Here is a 17,221-nt window from a genome sequence, read left to right as displayed (position 1 = left end):
CTTTTCTAGGTTAATTTGCAACTATATGTATATTTGTTTTCTAGTTCTGGGCTGATCATTAAACTCAACATTGAGTTGTAGATTATGTGAAATTAGTACATGCCATAAAATATAGTAATTTTTTATGTACCCTACGAGGCAGTACGTGTGGTGTACCCTTAATTATTAATTGGTAGACATGTACCGTTGGCATGTTTGAAGAAAATTTGAATTTGGAAGAAGTTTTTTAAGTAAAATTAACGCAAGCACAAAATCATGTGTGATGGTGAAATTTCTAGAACAAATTAATACAAACCTAGTAATATGAGTTTGTTTGGCTTTCTGCCCACAAGTGAGTATTGTGCGCATGTACTTTGATGCAAAATCCCGCCATACAAAACTTTTTAGTTATCATATGACCTCAAGTTTGGAAGAGATCGTATTTTAAGCAACTTCACAAACAAGAGATTCTAACAATTATATGCATGCATGAAAGAATGATTTCCCTTTTTATTACTGTACAAAAATGGCTAGATGTGTGTTATTTGTGAAGGAGGGCTACCAAATTTTAACAGTTGCACATTATTGTCATAATTCCACCTTTTGGAAGCAGTAGGGTAGACATGCTTTCCGCTTGGTAGGATATGTTAGTGCCATCAATTTTGTAGATATAGGTTCAAGGATTTGTTCATCTTAATCTGCAACTATATATGGATTTTTAAGCTTTTGCCTAGTAATTAAACTCATAATTGAAATAATGTAGGTTATTTAACTACATACATGCCATAAATTCTGACAGGAAATACTTGGACGTGCCTTGCGAGGGTGGTAACAAACAAGAACACAATGACCAAACTTCAAATGCCAATCCACCCACCAAGCTATACGATTGGCATGTACAATCGATCGACTCCTTCTAATCAAATTTGAATACAATAGAAGAAGTTTTAAAAATTTCAAAATGAGATCAACTTGTGCATTGAGTCATCCTTTGTTATTTATTTGCTTGTAAAAATAGAAACATAGGCATATGAATGTATTCGAAATACTTCACTTTTCAACGGGGAAGGGACCCGAAGGTCCCAGAAAAACAAAAAAAGATTACAATAGTAGTACTCCTTTTGAGAAGGCAGTAGAAGAAGGATCCTCGAAGAGCCAAATGCTTTTATTATCCACAGCTGTTCGGCTCTTTTCCTTCTCGTGTAAGCTATCACGCAATGATTATACTAATGGTCGGATGGTAGTACAACCATTTTCGCAAACTTCTGCGCCCTTCGTCATGTCAGCATCGTATCCCAGTGTGCAAGCAGTCTGCTCGAATGAAATACTCCTAAGTACGTACGGTATTCCCTCCAAAGACACACCACACGGTATTCCCTCCAAAGACGCACCGTCGCCCCGATCTGCTCGAATGAAATACTCCAAAATACTTCTGCGCCCTTCGTCATGTCAGCATCGTATCCCAGTGTGCAAGCAGTCTCCTATGAAATGGAGACGACATTTTGTTGAAAAGTGTCGGTGCATGCTATATACCACACTAGTATGAGAGTTTTTACAGCAGTATTCCGATTTCCACAGAATGCATTAAATTTGGACGCGATGCCACACTGACAAGAGTGGTTTAAACAAGGCCATTATTTTTATTATGTTATATTACTACAATACTCCAAGGTAGCACTAGTAGCCTTCGGTTGTATCACGGCCGCGCTGCCTCATTCGACCAGACTTTATTCTTCTTCTCATATATATATACAAAATACTGTCTGCCGAGGTTCGATGACCGCACCGTCGCCCCTCTCCGCGCCGCCGTCTTGGGCCGCACCACCATTCTCCCCGCCGAGTTCTCCCCCGTCCCCGACGCACCACCGTCAAGCACCACCGGACTGATCTTCGCAGGTATGTACATCTCCAACCTCCGGCGAGTACAGAGGTTCATCGGTCATTGTGTTCGATATAACCTTAATTTGGGGATTGCAATGTCAGTAACTTACTGGGTTTTCTAGGAAATGAAAACGGCGTCGCTCGATGCCTACACTGCGTCGGCGGATACATGGAAAGCGGAGACGGATGCTCTGCATGCATCGGCGGAGACATGTAAAGCGGATGCGGATGCGGATGCGGAGGCAAAGGCGAAGGCGGTGGCTAGGACGGGCCCGGGCACTGTGGCGCTGGCAAATGCTCGAATCGAAGCTGCATTTTGTTGGAAAGTCTTGGCGCGTGCTTCGAGAGTTTTGGCGGCGCAGCCGGGAGAACCGTCGGAGGCTTCGAAGCTGGCTGCTTTGAACGCGTCGAGAGCTTGGATGGTGACTTCATCTAAGGCGGCGCTTGTTGCATATGATCGTGACTCGTCAACCCCTTTGTAAGTTCTACCTTCCCCAACTGCAATGAGGTTAGATCTGGTGGATTGGGTTTTTTGCCCAAACCAGACGTGATGATGCATTGAGATGTTTTTGTATTTTTGATGATGCATTCTGCTTCTTTTGTAATTTGGGTGATTCATTATGATTTTTAGGTACTAGTAATTTTTCTGATGCACTCACCTCTTCAGGAATTTTTCATGGTTTTTTTTTTGTTTTTTTTTCCGTCAACCTAGCTAATGCTCTCTGCTGTTTAGCCAAAAGTTGGATGATGCATTGTACTGTTTACATATATTTTACTCTGATGATGCATTTTGCTCTTTTAGTCTTTTAGGTAATTTTTCTGATTCCTTGAACAGTGTGGGAAATTTCGATGAAGAATTTTGCTGTCAACTTAGATGATGTATTGTGCTGTTTACATTTTATTACCTATATCAAAGCTAACCCCATCTGATGTTACCACAGCGTTTTGGGTCCTGTAGAGGTCTCTTTTTCCTCCAATCGTGTTGACACGTTAGCAATTATTATTGTATATGCGAGATTGCCTTCCGTTGGTGCGTCCTATTTTTGTGGTGTTTTTTTTTTTGTAAATTAAGGGCTTCATTGATTATGCAACAGGATTACAATTGCATTGTCCTGTTTACAATATTTTGATTTTGCTGATGCATTGTGCTGTTCACATTATTTTGATTTTGCTGATGCATTGTCCTGTTTACATTATTTTGATTTTGCTGATGCATTGTGCTGTTTACACTATTTTTATTTTGCTGATGCACCGTGCAGTTTAGGAAACTTTGATGATGAATTAGATGATGCATTTTGCTGCTTAGTCCAATTAGTTGTTGCATTTTGTTTTAAAATAGATGATGCAGTGTGCTGTTTACATAATTTTGACGATGCATCGTGCGATTTGCATAATCCTACCAGCTTCAGTCGAAGGACACCCACAACAATCAACGATCTACCTGGAGATGTAGTCTCTCAGATTCTTGTCAGGCTTCCTCCCCATCCAACCTGCTTACTAGCTGCATCAGGCACCAAGAAAGCATGGAGGCAATGTATGGGAAGCAATTATTTTAGAAAGCTAACTGTGTCACACAACGGAGGAAACCCGTTGCTAGGGTTTTTCACCAACAACTCCGAGGACAATCGATTCATCACAGAGCATGATCTTCACCCGGCCATCTTGAAGATGCTGGCAATCCCGTCTCAAGTGAACGGTTCCAAAATCTATGTCCTGGGATGCCGCGATGGTATGGTGCTACTCCATTCTAATGTATCCAGTGGGTATATATCAGTCTGGGATCCAATTAGGCAAGTTCTCACAGCGATACCAGAACCACCATTGTGGCGCAATCACACAATTGAAAGCAGCTGCTCAATTCTCTGTTCGAGAAACAACTCTGAACCGTTTACACATTGTGGCAAGTTCTCGGTTGTTTGGATAACAACTAAACGTTACGATGCACAGACTCATATCTACTCACCAGATTCAAAAGAATGGGAGTTTCTAGCTCGATCAACTCCGATGTCATCGAGAGATTGACCGTAGACCGGCAACTCTCATAGGGGGTATTTTGTACTGGCCAACGAAGTCTAGATATATCATTGAGCTTGACCATGCAAAGAAGGCTCTGAAATATATTCAGTGCCCTCATGAGATGCATGATATATTCATGCTTAACATTCACATCTTCAAGGGACATAATGGAGATGTTGCCCTTGCTGTTATAAGAGACTTCACCCTACAAACATGGGCCAGTACAAGATCATCAACAGGCGATCACGAGTCATGGACATGTCATATAAATTTTGAATTGGATACTTTTTTTGGCCTTGACACATCATTTCCATACAATTGGAAACATGCAGTAAGGTTACTCTGCGTATTTGAGGACAAAAATGAGCTGGTTGTACGGGCAAAAGGAGGGAGTATTCCAATTAGATATGAGCAACTGGCAATGGAGAAAGTACAATTCTGCTAGACGTTGGTGCACTTTACATCCCTACTCAGTTAGACCGGGTTAGTCATTCATATGTAACCTTTGCATTCATTTACATATGACTTTTGCTGATCAATTTGTTCATTTCCTGATAGTAACCGACCTGATCCAGAGTGCAACATCAAGGACACGAAAAAGAACGCGTTGTCAGGAACCCATCTAATTCAAAGTTCAACATCCATAAGAGAAAAGGAAGTCGCATATGAAGGAGCAAGGCTTGTTTGGGCAAGAAGTGATAGCCCAGCTTTTGTTTGGTCTGATGTCTTTTAGTTTTCGTTCTGGTGGAAATGTCGCTGCACCATTTGTTTGTACTGCAGCTCCATAGTGCTAGCTGCTAGTACGTTGGCGCTGTCCTACGTCTGCTTGTTTTGGGGGCATAAATATGCCACGAAACCTTTGTTTTATGTGATCAAACGGTCATCTCTGCATGTATATGTTCGGGTTCTGATGAAACCTTTTTTGTGATCTGTACATATATTTGAGTCATCTGTTTTGTTTTATGATGGGCAGGAGTATTTGTTTTACTACACCATTGTTTATCCGAATTGTATTACTCACTCTATTCAAAAAGTTAGCGGCTCACCTTTTTCCTTCAAGATACGGATGTATCTACACACTAAAAACATATATAGATTAAACCATCGTCAGACAAAGTTTAGTCACTTATGTATGGACGGGGGTAGTATTATTTATGTTGTGCTCCCAAACAAGCAGACATCGGCCAGCGCCTGTTTAAAGTTCATATGTGTAATCTTATTCCCTTTGGAAGTTAAGCATTAAACTCTACTAGTACAACCGTGGTGGTCTTGTGATGTAGTACTCTTTTGATGCATTTGTGATGTAGTAGTACAGTACTTTTTTTTGAACTGGTATAGTACTATCTAAGAAGAGTACTCCCTCCGATTCACATTCATTTTGCACCAATAAATATGGATCGGAGCGAGGGAGTAAATTAAACATGGCATCTCGTGCATGAAGCTTGACAGATCGATCAGGTTGGCTAGAATGGCAATACAATGCTCCTCATTAGGCAAATGTATGCCATGTACGATAGTATACATCCAGTAAAAAAGTCTATACTGACATAAAAAAGACTACATTGGGGATGAGAGTCAATTGGGGAATCTACAATACATAAAATCTTGCTCGTAGCTGATTTTGGCTAAGAGGGTTTTACTCACATTACACGTGCCACTTTCCTTGTCTGCAAAACAAGTTCCAATAAAGGAAGAGGAAAGAAGAGGACATTGTGGGCGAGATTGAACACCTTTTTATGTGTTAAGCTGAGGCCTTGTTTAGCTGAGGATTTCGACTTAGGCCTAACAGCTCAGCACACCCAGAAATAAATTTCCTTGCGCGCACCACTATCAGCAAAAATAACAAAATTAGCACGCAAGATTAAGAACGAAGTGAATTTAAGTAACTTGGTTAGCTTTTCAAGCAATATATTCAGAGAAAGAGCACACATGTCCGGCTAGAAATAATCGTAAGAGAAGAACAATAAATCTAAGGCATCCCACTTCATATGCAGAATGGACGCGACAGCGCATGGATTCATACCTTGAGTCGACTCTGGCTCGTAGAAGGGCGGTCGCGCCTCGAGGATGCCGGCAACGTCTCCACCTCGATCTCACATGTGACTGCTTCTCGGTGGGCGGTGCGCCACGCCATGTAGAAGATCTATCAAAAGAGGAGAGCCCGATGACGCTACCGACGCCTCAACCTTGATAGCACCGGCTTGTTGCTCTGCACCGAGATGCGCCACGTGCAAGATTTAGCGGATGCGCCAATTTTAGAGATATGTCATGATCGTTGTAACAAATTTCAACATGATGATGATTTGATCCTGCACTCGGCCTTGAACATAAGTACTAGTACAGTCTCACAATTTTTTTTATCATTATACTTTGCGAGATTTAGCGGATGCGCCAAATTCAGAGATAGATCATGATCATGGTAACACAATTTTCAATGTAATGATGATTTGATGTTGCACTAGACCTTGAACATAAGTACTAGTACGGTCTCACAATTTTGTATCATTATACTTTGCAAGTTTTAGCGGATGCGCCCATTTTCAGAGGATCATGGTAACAAATTTTCAACGTGATGATGATTTGATGTTGCACTCGACCTTGAACAGAAGTACTACTACTGTCTTACAATTTCTTTATCATTATACTTTGCAAGATTTAGCAGATGCGCCAAATTCAGAGATAGATCATGATCATGGTAACAAATTTTCAACGTGATGGTGATTTGATGTTGCACTCGAACTTGAACAGAAGTACTAGTACAGTCTCACAATTTTTTTATCATTATACTTTGCGAGATTTAGCGGATGCGCCAAATTCAGAGATAGATCGTGATCATGGTAACACACTTTTCAATGTAATGATGATTTGATGTTGCACTCAACCTTGAACATAAGTACTAGTACGGTCTCACAATTTTGTATCATTATACTTTGCAAGTTTTAGCGGATGCGCCCATTTTCAGAGGTAGATCATGATCATGGTAACAAATTTTCAACGTGATGATGATTTGATGTTGCACTCGAACTTGAACAGAAGTACTAGTATGGTCTCACAATTTTTATTATCATTATACTTTGAAAGATATAGCGGATGCGCCAATTTTAGAGATAGATCATGATCATGGTAACAAATTTTCAACGTGATGATGATTTGATGTTGCACTCGGCCTAGAATAGAAGTACTAGTACGGTCTCACAATTTTTTTTATCATTATACTTTGCAAGATATAGCGGATACGCTAATTTCAGAGATAGATCATGACCATGGTAGTGACCAATATTCAAGGTGACGATGATTTGATTTTGCACTCGGCCTTGAACAGAGGTACTAGTACGGTCTCACAATTTTTTATCATTATAATTGGACCTTAGCGAAATTCAAAATCTCATAGCGGCAAAACTTCCCGCCTACAAAATACAAAAATTTCACACGCTTCCAAATTCCCATTCTACCCCTGTGGAGATGACAGCAAAGTCGGTTGGTGGGGGGGGTCTGCCCGTCATTTTTTGGATCACCACCTCCCTAGCCCGGAAACCCTCCCAAAAAAAATTCATTTCCCTCAGACCACCCACCGGAACTTCCCAAGTCCCTCTCTCCCACCTCCATGACCACCGCACCGGAACATCCCCGCCGGACTTCCCTGGCCTACCCGAGCCCTCGCGATCCTCGTCATCCGGCTGCCTGCCGAAGCCGCTTCATCGACGCCGTCATCAACCGGATCGGATCATCCCCGCCGAACCTCGAAACCATATGCTCATCTAGCAGTCTACCGCAGTCGCTTCAGCTGCGGTATCGTCCACCCCACCGGAGCCGCTTCGCCGGATCCGTCGTCCACCGCATCGGATATTGCTCACCGACACCGCTGTGCACGAACCGGATCTGCTTCACCGGCGCCGTGCATGATCTAAACTCTTCTACTGTCGCTTTTCTATTGCTTGCCTGCAAGTTCTTGTTTAATCTTGGGGGAACCTGTTTGTGCTAATGACGCGTCGTTACGTTTTTGTAGATGAGATGAGTAATCATGAAGTGTAATGGCCGTCTCTCCAACCCCAAGTAGCACATGTAGCGTACTTCATCACCGGATCTATCAACCCCAGGAAGATCTGCTGTGACTCCCACAGAGTGCTTCTCCTAATGTAAGTCCCTTGTTTTAGCGCCATGTTCGGGTTCGGATGCTTGTTTGTCCGAAGCTCTTTTAGTTCATTCCTAGCTATGACCGTAACACGTTGCTATTTTCTACTTCATTGCTAACTTTAAGCGATTGAACATTTTGGTTTGCATTCCCTGCTCTGTAGATGTAGCCATCATAACTTCTATCTTGCTCAGTCGTTGTTACAAAAATTATAGGTATTATAGTAACATCCTGCTATTATTTAGTTCATGGCCAATTTTAAGTAATTGCACATGTTGGTTCGCATTCCCTGCTCTATAGCTTTTGGCATCGTAACTTCTATATTTGGTTTACATTCCCTGCTCTGTAGATCTAGCCATCATAACTTTATCTTGCTCAGTCGTTGTTACAAAAATTATGGCCTGCTACTATGTTGTTTGTGCCAATTTTTTACTCCATGAACATGTTGGCTTGCATTCCCTGTACTACAGGTGATGCCATTTTTTGTATCTAGTTCATTGTAAGCTAACAAAGTAAGGACTTAGTTTGGCATGCTATCACTCTGCTATCTAGCCTGTAGTACAAATAAACTTGTCATACTACTAGATAATAATTTTGCGTGCCATCTTGTTCTTCAAAAGCTGCATTATTGACTTGTTTCTCGACTTGGCATGACGCTCACATATGGAAAGCTGAACATATTGGTTTGCATTCCCTCTTATACAAGTTCACAGGTGATCCCACTATATTCTGTATCTGGTCCATCCTAAGCTCCAGCATTAACTATCCTCTATGTGTTGCTCATTACAAGTTTATATCCCGAAACATCTTGATTTGCATCCCCTTCACTATAAGTTCAGGAGTATTATTTAGTTCATGGCCAAAATGAAGTAATTGCACTTGGCACATGTTGGTTCACATTCCCTCCTCTTTAGCTTTTGCCATCGTAACTTCTATTTTTGGTTTACATTCCCTGCTCTGTAGATGTAGCCATCATAACTTCATCTTGCTCAGTCGTTGTTACAAAATTTATAGCCTCGTTACTATGTTGTTCATGCCAATTTTGTACTCCCCGAACATGTTGGTTTGCATGGGACTCGACAAGAGTAAGTCTCGTTGTTTCATTCTAACATGCTCGTTATATTGGTCGTTGGTATGCGGCATGCACTCTTTGTTTGCTTATTGTGCACATTACAATGATCTTGTTATAACGACGAAATGATGAGTTCCAAATTCTTTGGCAAACAATATTGTAGTGTCTTTGCCTTTCCATTGTTGCTGTCTTAACTTGTAATGTCTTTGTTTCGGATATAGGTGCTGCATGGACAACTTAAAATATTGCCGGATCCCTTCATTGTATTGCTAGGTTTAATTACCATTCAATTTCTCTGGGTTCTGTAATATTTTTTCAATGCCTTGCAGCTGATGTAATATTTAGTTAGTTTTTATAGTTCTTTCGCGCATTTTTTCTTTGGTGCTTGTGGTAAGTGAGGCTATCCGACGTAAATCAATGTCACGTAAATATTCTCGCATCTAAATCACGAATTCCCATCCCTTAAACGACCCAATTAAGCGAAATCACATATGTGCCGCCCGCAAAATCCTAAAGCGCCTATTACGCCGGCATATAAACAAGAACTAAACGGGCTGGCCCACTTACTTATTGGGCCAGCCCACTTGATTTATCGTGGACCCCACACTTTTATTGGACCGGCCCACTTGCTTTAAGGTGGACCCCACCCACTACTGGGCCGGCCCACTAACTAGTTGGGCCAGCCCAATTGCTTTTGTGGTGGCCCCCACATACTAAATGGGCCGGCCCTTTAAGACGAAAGTGGGACCCACCTGTGTTTTTGGCCCGGCCCACTATCTTGTTGGGCCGGCCCACTTGCTATAAGGACCCCACATACTAAATGGGCCGGCCCTTTAACTGGAAAGTGGGACCCACCTGTGTTTTTGGCTCGGCCCACTAGCGTGTTGGGCCGGCCCACTTGCTATATGGTGGACCCCACATACTAAATGGGCCGGCCCTTTAACAGGAAAGTGGGACCCACCAGTGTTTTGGCCCGGCCCACTATCTTGTTGGGCCGGCCCACTTGCTATATGGTGGACCCCACATACTAAATGGGCCAGCCCGTTAACAGGAAAGTGGGACCCACGTGTCTTTTTGGCCCGCCCACTATCTTGTTGGGCCGGCCCACTTGCTATATGGTGGACCCCACATACTAAATGGGCTGGCCCTTTAACAGGAAAGTGGGACCCACCGGTGCTTTTGGCCCGGCCCACTGGCTTGTTGGGCCAGCCCATTTGATCAAATGTGGACCCCACGTACTAAATGGGCCGGCCCGATAGCAGGAAAGTGGGACTCACATGCCAATTGGGCCGGCCCAATAACTTCTTGGGCCGGCCCAGTTGCTTTAATGTGGACCCCACTTTGTAAATGGGCCGGCCCGATACCAGGAAAGTGGGTCCCACATGTCTTGTGGGCCGGCCCTTTTGCCTGTTGACCGGTCAAACGAGTCCATTCGGCCCGGCCCACATACTTAGTGGGCCGGCCCATTAAAGTTTTGACCAGTCAACCTTAGAGGTTAGGCCCGGCCCACGTAACTAATGGACCAGCCCAGCTATATAGTTGACCGGTCAAACTAAGTCAGCTGGCCCGGCCCGCAAACTTAATGGGCCGGCCCGCTTAAGACGTGGCAGGCCTCGTGTGGGCCTACCATCTACCAGCCGGTTAACGCCGTTAACTGCCAGTTAACGGCGTCTGCCACGTGTCAGTTTGCATGACGTCAGCAGTCAACGGGCTCCCGGAAACACTTGGGCAACGGTCCGATTTTCCGTGGCGGAAGGGCGCCCAAGCGCGACGGACCGAAAAAATCGTCGTAGGACTTTGCCTGACGCAGTTTCCACAACAGAACCCGTATCGTCGGGTTAGGCCCATAGGCGACGAAAAATACCCCTTAGCGGACGATTTTGAGATGTTGTCTATCAGAACTTTTCTTGTAGTGTACATCGACGATGTCGTCATAACATCAAAAAAGGGGACGACGCTGATCGAGGATCTCAAGGAAACCTTTGACAACCTCGACAACTTCTGCCTCAAGCTGAACCCGACGAAGTGCTCCTTCGGCGTCCCAGCAGGAGAACTTCTTGGGTTCCTAGTGTCAGCAAGAGGGATTGAGGCAAATCCCGACAAAATACAAGCTATCGTAACAATGAGGAAGCCAACAAAGTTAAAAGAAATACATCAATTGACTGGGCGAGTCGCAGCTTTAAGCAGATTCGTCGCCAGGCTGGGAGAAAAAGCGTTACCATTTTACGCTTTAATAAAGCAAGGGGAGAAATTCCAGTGGAACGAAGAAGCCGATAGAGCTTTCGAGGATTTGAAACGCACAATCTCGACACCACCAATCTTGGTGGCGCCGAAGGAAAAGGAACCTCTCCTGCTATACATTGCAGCCACACCCCAGGTGGTTAGCACGGTACTAGTCGTTGAAAGAGAAGAAGAAGGGAAACTCCATGGAGTGCAAAGGCCAGTATATTTCATCAGTGAAGTTTTATCGCCTTCCAAACAACGGTACCCGCAGTACCAGAAACTAGCATATGGAGTGATTACAATGGCAAGAAAGTTGCGCCACTATTTTTCGGCACACCCGATAATAGTAGTCAATGAAGCACCTCTCTCAAATATACTGAACAATCCAGAAGCTACAGGACGTGTCTCCCTTTGGGGAATAGAACTTTCCCCTCGGGACATCACGTATGAAAAAAGAAAGGCAATCAAGTCGCAAGTTTTGACAGATTTCATTGCAGAGTGGATGGAGCTGCAAAACACGGGACCCCCAGATTTGTCGAGAACTTGGACTATGAACTTTGATGGATCCAAGAGAGTAGAAGGAGCTGGCGCAGGAGTGATACTTATATCACCTGAAGGCGACAAGTTAAAGTACGTCCTACGGATGACGTTCCCAAACGCATCCAACAATGAAGCATAATACGAAGCCCTCATACACGGGATGAAGATGGCGAAAGCTTGCGGAGCAACTCGACTAAAAATCTTTGGCGACTCACAATTGGTAGTTCAGCAAGTTATGAACCAATGTGATGCAGTCAATGATAGCATGATAGCATACAAGGAGGTGTACAATGAGCTTGAGAAGCTGTTTGATGGATGCGAGGTAAATCACATCAGTAGGTTGAGTAATGATGAAGCCGACGTTCTCGCAAACATCGGGTCGCAGTGCCTCCCAATCCCGCCAGGTGTATTTTGGGAAGAAATAGCGGAGAGATCCACAAAGCCGAAGAAGGCGCAGAAAAAGCAAAAGAAGAAAAAACTTCGGCGCCCCTCAAAGAGGCCGTGGAGGACGAAGAAGACCAGGAGCTTGTGATGATGGTAGAAGTCCCTTGGATGCAAGCCTACATATCGTATATCCTCAGGAAAGAAATACTCGACGATCCAGTTGTGGCAAGGCGAATTATTCGACGGTCCAAAGCTTTCACAGTGATCAAAGGGGAGTTATACAAGCGAAGTATTTCAGGCGTCCTGCAAAGGTGTGTCACACCCGAAGAAGGAAGGATAATCCTAAAGGATGTGCATGAAGGAATATGTGGTCACCATGCGAGCAGTCGAGCTATTGCAGCCAAGGTTTTTCGGGCAGGATTTTACTGGTTGACAGCAATCGAGGATGCGAAAGAGATAATAAGAACCTGCGACGCGTGCCAGAGATTCGCCGCAAAACCTCACTCTCCGGCGGCAGAGCTGATGCCAATACCATTGTCGTGGCCTTTTGCCCAATGGGGACTCGATATGGTGGGCAAGTTGCATAAAGCTTCGCCAGGAGGATATGAGTACCTGTTGGTTGCTGTCGACAAATTTACAAAGTGGGTAGAAGCGAAGCCAATAAATTCACCAGATGCAGCATCAGCAATAAAGTTTGTGAAAGGCCTCGTTTTTCGGTTCGGAGTGCCTCATAGCATTGTCACAGATAACGGTACAAACTTTACATCCAAGGAATTCAAGGAGTACTGCGCAGAAGTAGGCATTAAATTGCATTTTGCGTCAGTTGGGCACCCGCAAACCAATGGCCAAGTCGAGAAAGCCAATGGCATCATCTGCAACGGTATCAAAAAGCGCTTGCTAGGACCGCTTGAAAAGGCTCGACATACCTGGCCAGAAGAATTGCCAAGTGTTTTATGGAGTATCCGAACAACACCAAATACGGCGACACAAGAAACTCCGTTCTTCCTCGTCCACGGAGCTGAGGCAGTACTGCCAATTGAGATAGAGCATGATTCTCCAAGAGTGACAGAATATGATGAGGAAACTTCAAGAACAGCTTTGGAGGATGATATGGACGCACTCGATGAAGCTCGCGATGAAGTACTTTCACGAGTCACCAAATACCAGCAGGACCTCAAAAACTACCACAGTCGACGATTAAGACCAAGATCTTTCCAGGTCGGAGATTTGGTCTTACGGTTAAATAAAAAAAGTACTGAAAAGCTCGAATCGCCATGGCTAGGCCCTTACATCGTCACAGAAGTAATTGAAGGAGGTGCATACAGGATCAAGGACAAGAAGACAGGGGTTCCCGAGAAAAACCCCTGTAACGTGGCGCAGCTCAGGCGGTTCTACGCCTAGAGTCGAAATATAGTCCTCCTCTGTAAAATACAATGTACTGAAACGCCCGCGAGTTTTTAGACGCACTCTTTTCCATTTCGGGGCACCGAGTGGGGCCGGAAAGGTTTTTAATGAGGCGGGCTCGCGGTGTTGCAATATAATAAAGATAGTGGAGATATACTTCTTATTCTTCGACACGCTCGGGGGCTCAACGCCTTCAAGTTACAAAATATATACAATATAGATAAACTAGACTTACCGAAATATTTCGCCTTGGTACAATAATACCTCGCCAAATAGAACATCGGAAGCTAACAACTATAAATACAGTATACTCGTCAAAATCTTATTGCTTTGGTCTGAAAACCTCGCAACAAAAATATAGAACTTCGCCATCAAGACACTCGGGGGCTTGTAACCCATCGATGGAAAAATAAATATATCTTCTTACGACAAGAGGAAAAAATCTTTGAAATAGCAAAACAGTATAAACTCCAGCCAAAGGCTCGGGGGTTCGGCGATCAAAAATAGAAACAATACATATTTACAGAGTTGACAGCTTTACAATATAGATCATGTTTACAAATACACAAAGACGTATCAATGGTGGAACTACAGCAAGAAAAAGGAAAAAAACCCTCAATGGATACCTAGCACATGGTCTATGGTTATTCGCTCATTGGAAGGACGAGTACTATGCTCGGCATAGCTTCCCTTCACGAAGAACTCAGCATCCATCCGAAGAAGTTCATCCATCATATCTTCGGCGACAGGAGTCACCAGATCATCAATCTTGCCCATATTTCTCTTCTTCTTCGACATCTTAGCCAGGCACGTGGGAACAATTTGATCCATGGGTAATTTTGGATAGCAAATTTTTATCATCATCATGGCAAATCTTGCGCCGGCAGAGAGCTGAGCCCACACAAAGCCATGGATTCGAGGAGCATCTCGAAATTTTTCCATTAAAGCAGGAAGGGTTTCTGGCATCTTGTTCCGAGGGAACATGGTTCCATAAACTAAAAATAAAGTCTTCGTACAGAAGTCAAGGAAGTCACGGACCTGAGCCGCGCGATCTTGGAATCTGACAATTTGGCGGGTGCGCTCAGGAGTAACCCAAAAGTTAGATCCATGTTGTGCAGCCAATCTAAGCAAAACATTGGCTCGAGCTTCAACACGTTGATCTTCGACAGCAGTATCCAAAAATGAGCCTGGTACAGCAAATAAATTGTCAAGGAAGGAAAAAACAGTAAGAACAACATCCAACATGGTTATGAACAGGAAACATACCTGTCATGTCCAGGCTGGCGTTAGTCATTAGCTGAAGCATATAATTCTCGCGAGAAGAAGCTTCGGTAGCCTCAGCAATAGCAGCATCCTTTGAAGCAATGGCTTCTATCGCCTGTTGAAGAGTAATTTTCTCTCTCTCGGATGCTTGTCGAGATTGTTCCATCATCGCAAGAGTTTGTTTCTTCATGGATTGGAGTTGTTGGCGAAGTTCTTGCAAATCTTGCGACAAATGTTCACTTGAAAAATCACCGATAAGGGTTTTCTTCGAGAACGAAGAAGCAGGCGAAGTATCGGCAGAGCAAGGATTGGTCGAGTAGTTATCAAATATTAACTGGAAAAGAAAGTCTCAGGATCAATGATAGTGCAAGGAAGAATTTCATTGATTTTCAGGAAATTTACATGGATATTACAGAAGGAGTTCTCCAAAAGGACTACTAAGGTACTTGTCGCCAAAGCTAGTATGGCGACAATAGCAAAAGCAAAAGAAAAAACAAAGAAAGAAAAAGAAGAGGCATTCAACTAGACCTCCGACCTTGATGAGCTAGGAGTTGAAGATGGCTTGATCCCGAAATAGGCCAGAATTTTCTTCGAGTTGGGCTTGGCTGCCTTGATCAAAGATCGCCATTTCGTTTGCTCTATCTGTTCGGTGTCGCCAACTTTCATCCAGTCAACAGTTTGTTGGCTGTCAGCGACCAAGGCAACAGTGCTTTCGACAGCAATCTTCATGTTTTCCTGGCGCATCTTCAGTCCAAGATCTTCTGGTGGATTGAAATCCTTGGCAAGAGCAAGGAAAGTCTTGGGCTCCTCTTTCTTCGGGAAGAAGTAGGGGAACAGCCTTGATAATCCTGCGTCAGCATGCTCCATGCCTTCGCGAACTTCGGTTCCATGAAACTCCAGGAAAGATAGTGCGTCAAGGAGAGGATCATTGTCGGGATCTTCAAGCTCAAATTCTTGGTTTGTCTTACCTGCCGCAGAAAATATATGTTGGTCGACAGCAGGCAAAGAAAAGCAAGTCTAAGGAAGATAGAAGGGATCGACAAAATTACCGAGGAAGCGCCGATTCTGCGTGTTCAAGCGCTTGATGATCGCCTATTCACGAGTAGCCTGGGCGGCCTTGTGCTCATTCAAAGCAGTTTCGGCGTCATCAAGTCTTTTTTGCAGATCTTCGACACCAGCAGCTTTTGCCTTGGCCTTCTCAGCCTCTGCTTTAGCTTGGCTAGCGTCAAGTTCAGCTTTCTTGCGAGCCGTTTCACTTTGCTCCAGTTTCTGAGCAAGAGTGTCGACAAGCTTGTTGGATTCTGCAAGTTTCTCTACCCAAATAGTAAATAATCGTCAAAATTGCGACAAAACAGGAGCAAGAAGTTATAAACAAGGGTCATCAAAAAGTTATTACCTTCAGTCTTGCTGGCATATTCACGGTACCCAATAAATTGGGCACCGATACGAACAAGCTCTTTGATCATAGGCTGCCAAAGAAGGACAAACAAAGAAAACGTCGGTATGGGAAAAATATGAAGGCATAAAGAAGCAAACAGAGGAAATATAGATAGTGACAAGCAAATTAAGAACTTACATCATCCAAGAGAGGATTGGAGGAGCTACCCAATTGGAGGGTAGGCTCCACGATCGTTTCCACCCTTGTCCTTTTTGGTGAAGGGACAAGAGGGCTTGAAGGAGGAGTAGGAGCGCCAACGTTTTGTTGAGGAGGCGAGGATTCCTCTCCTTCAACTGGCGTCTCCGAAACAATTAAAGTATGTGACGTACTCGTTCGAGCAGCCACATCAAGAGTTGGTATTTCTTCCTCATCATCATTGCGATTAAAAGTCGACAGCATAAAAAGCAAGATAGACAAAAATCTTCGAGTACAAAAATAAGGAAAAATCAAGGTGACTTACGAGCTGATGAGGGATTCAAGATATGGATCATAAGTTGCCTTGTGACGTGAAGGACCAACTTCTTCGGCTTTGGAGGTGCCGGAATCTTCGGCATCATTCCTCTTCCTCTTGTTCCTTGGGGAAACAGCAGGAGGAGGAGATTGTGCCGATGCAGTGCCTTCGGAGGCAGCCTCCTTTTCAGAAGATCCCGCAGATTTTAGAGAATCCACGGGTTCATTCACAAAATAAGGAGCATCTTGGTTGTCGTCGGTGACAACGGCCCTTTCCTCGACTTCTCCACCTTCAGGAAGGGGAGGAAGCGAGATAAGATTTGGGTGGTTCTGTAAAAAAAAAAACAGGGGAAGATGTCAATAAAGGAATTAAAAAAAACAAGGAGATAGCAAAGCAATAACAAATCAAGCGACAAAGTTTACCTTGGGAAGTGGATTG

The sequence above is a fragment of the Lolium perenne genome, chromosome 7, assembly GCF_019359855.2.
Source record: "Lolium perenne isolate Kyuss_39 chromosome 7, Kyuss_2.0, whole genome shotgun sequence".
NCBI classification, from domain to species: Eukaryota; Viridiplantae; Streptophyta; class Magnoliopsida; order Poales; family Poaceae; genus Lolium; species Lolium perenne.
Note: the sequence above shows the minus strand (reverse complement) of the source record.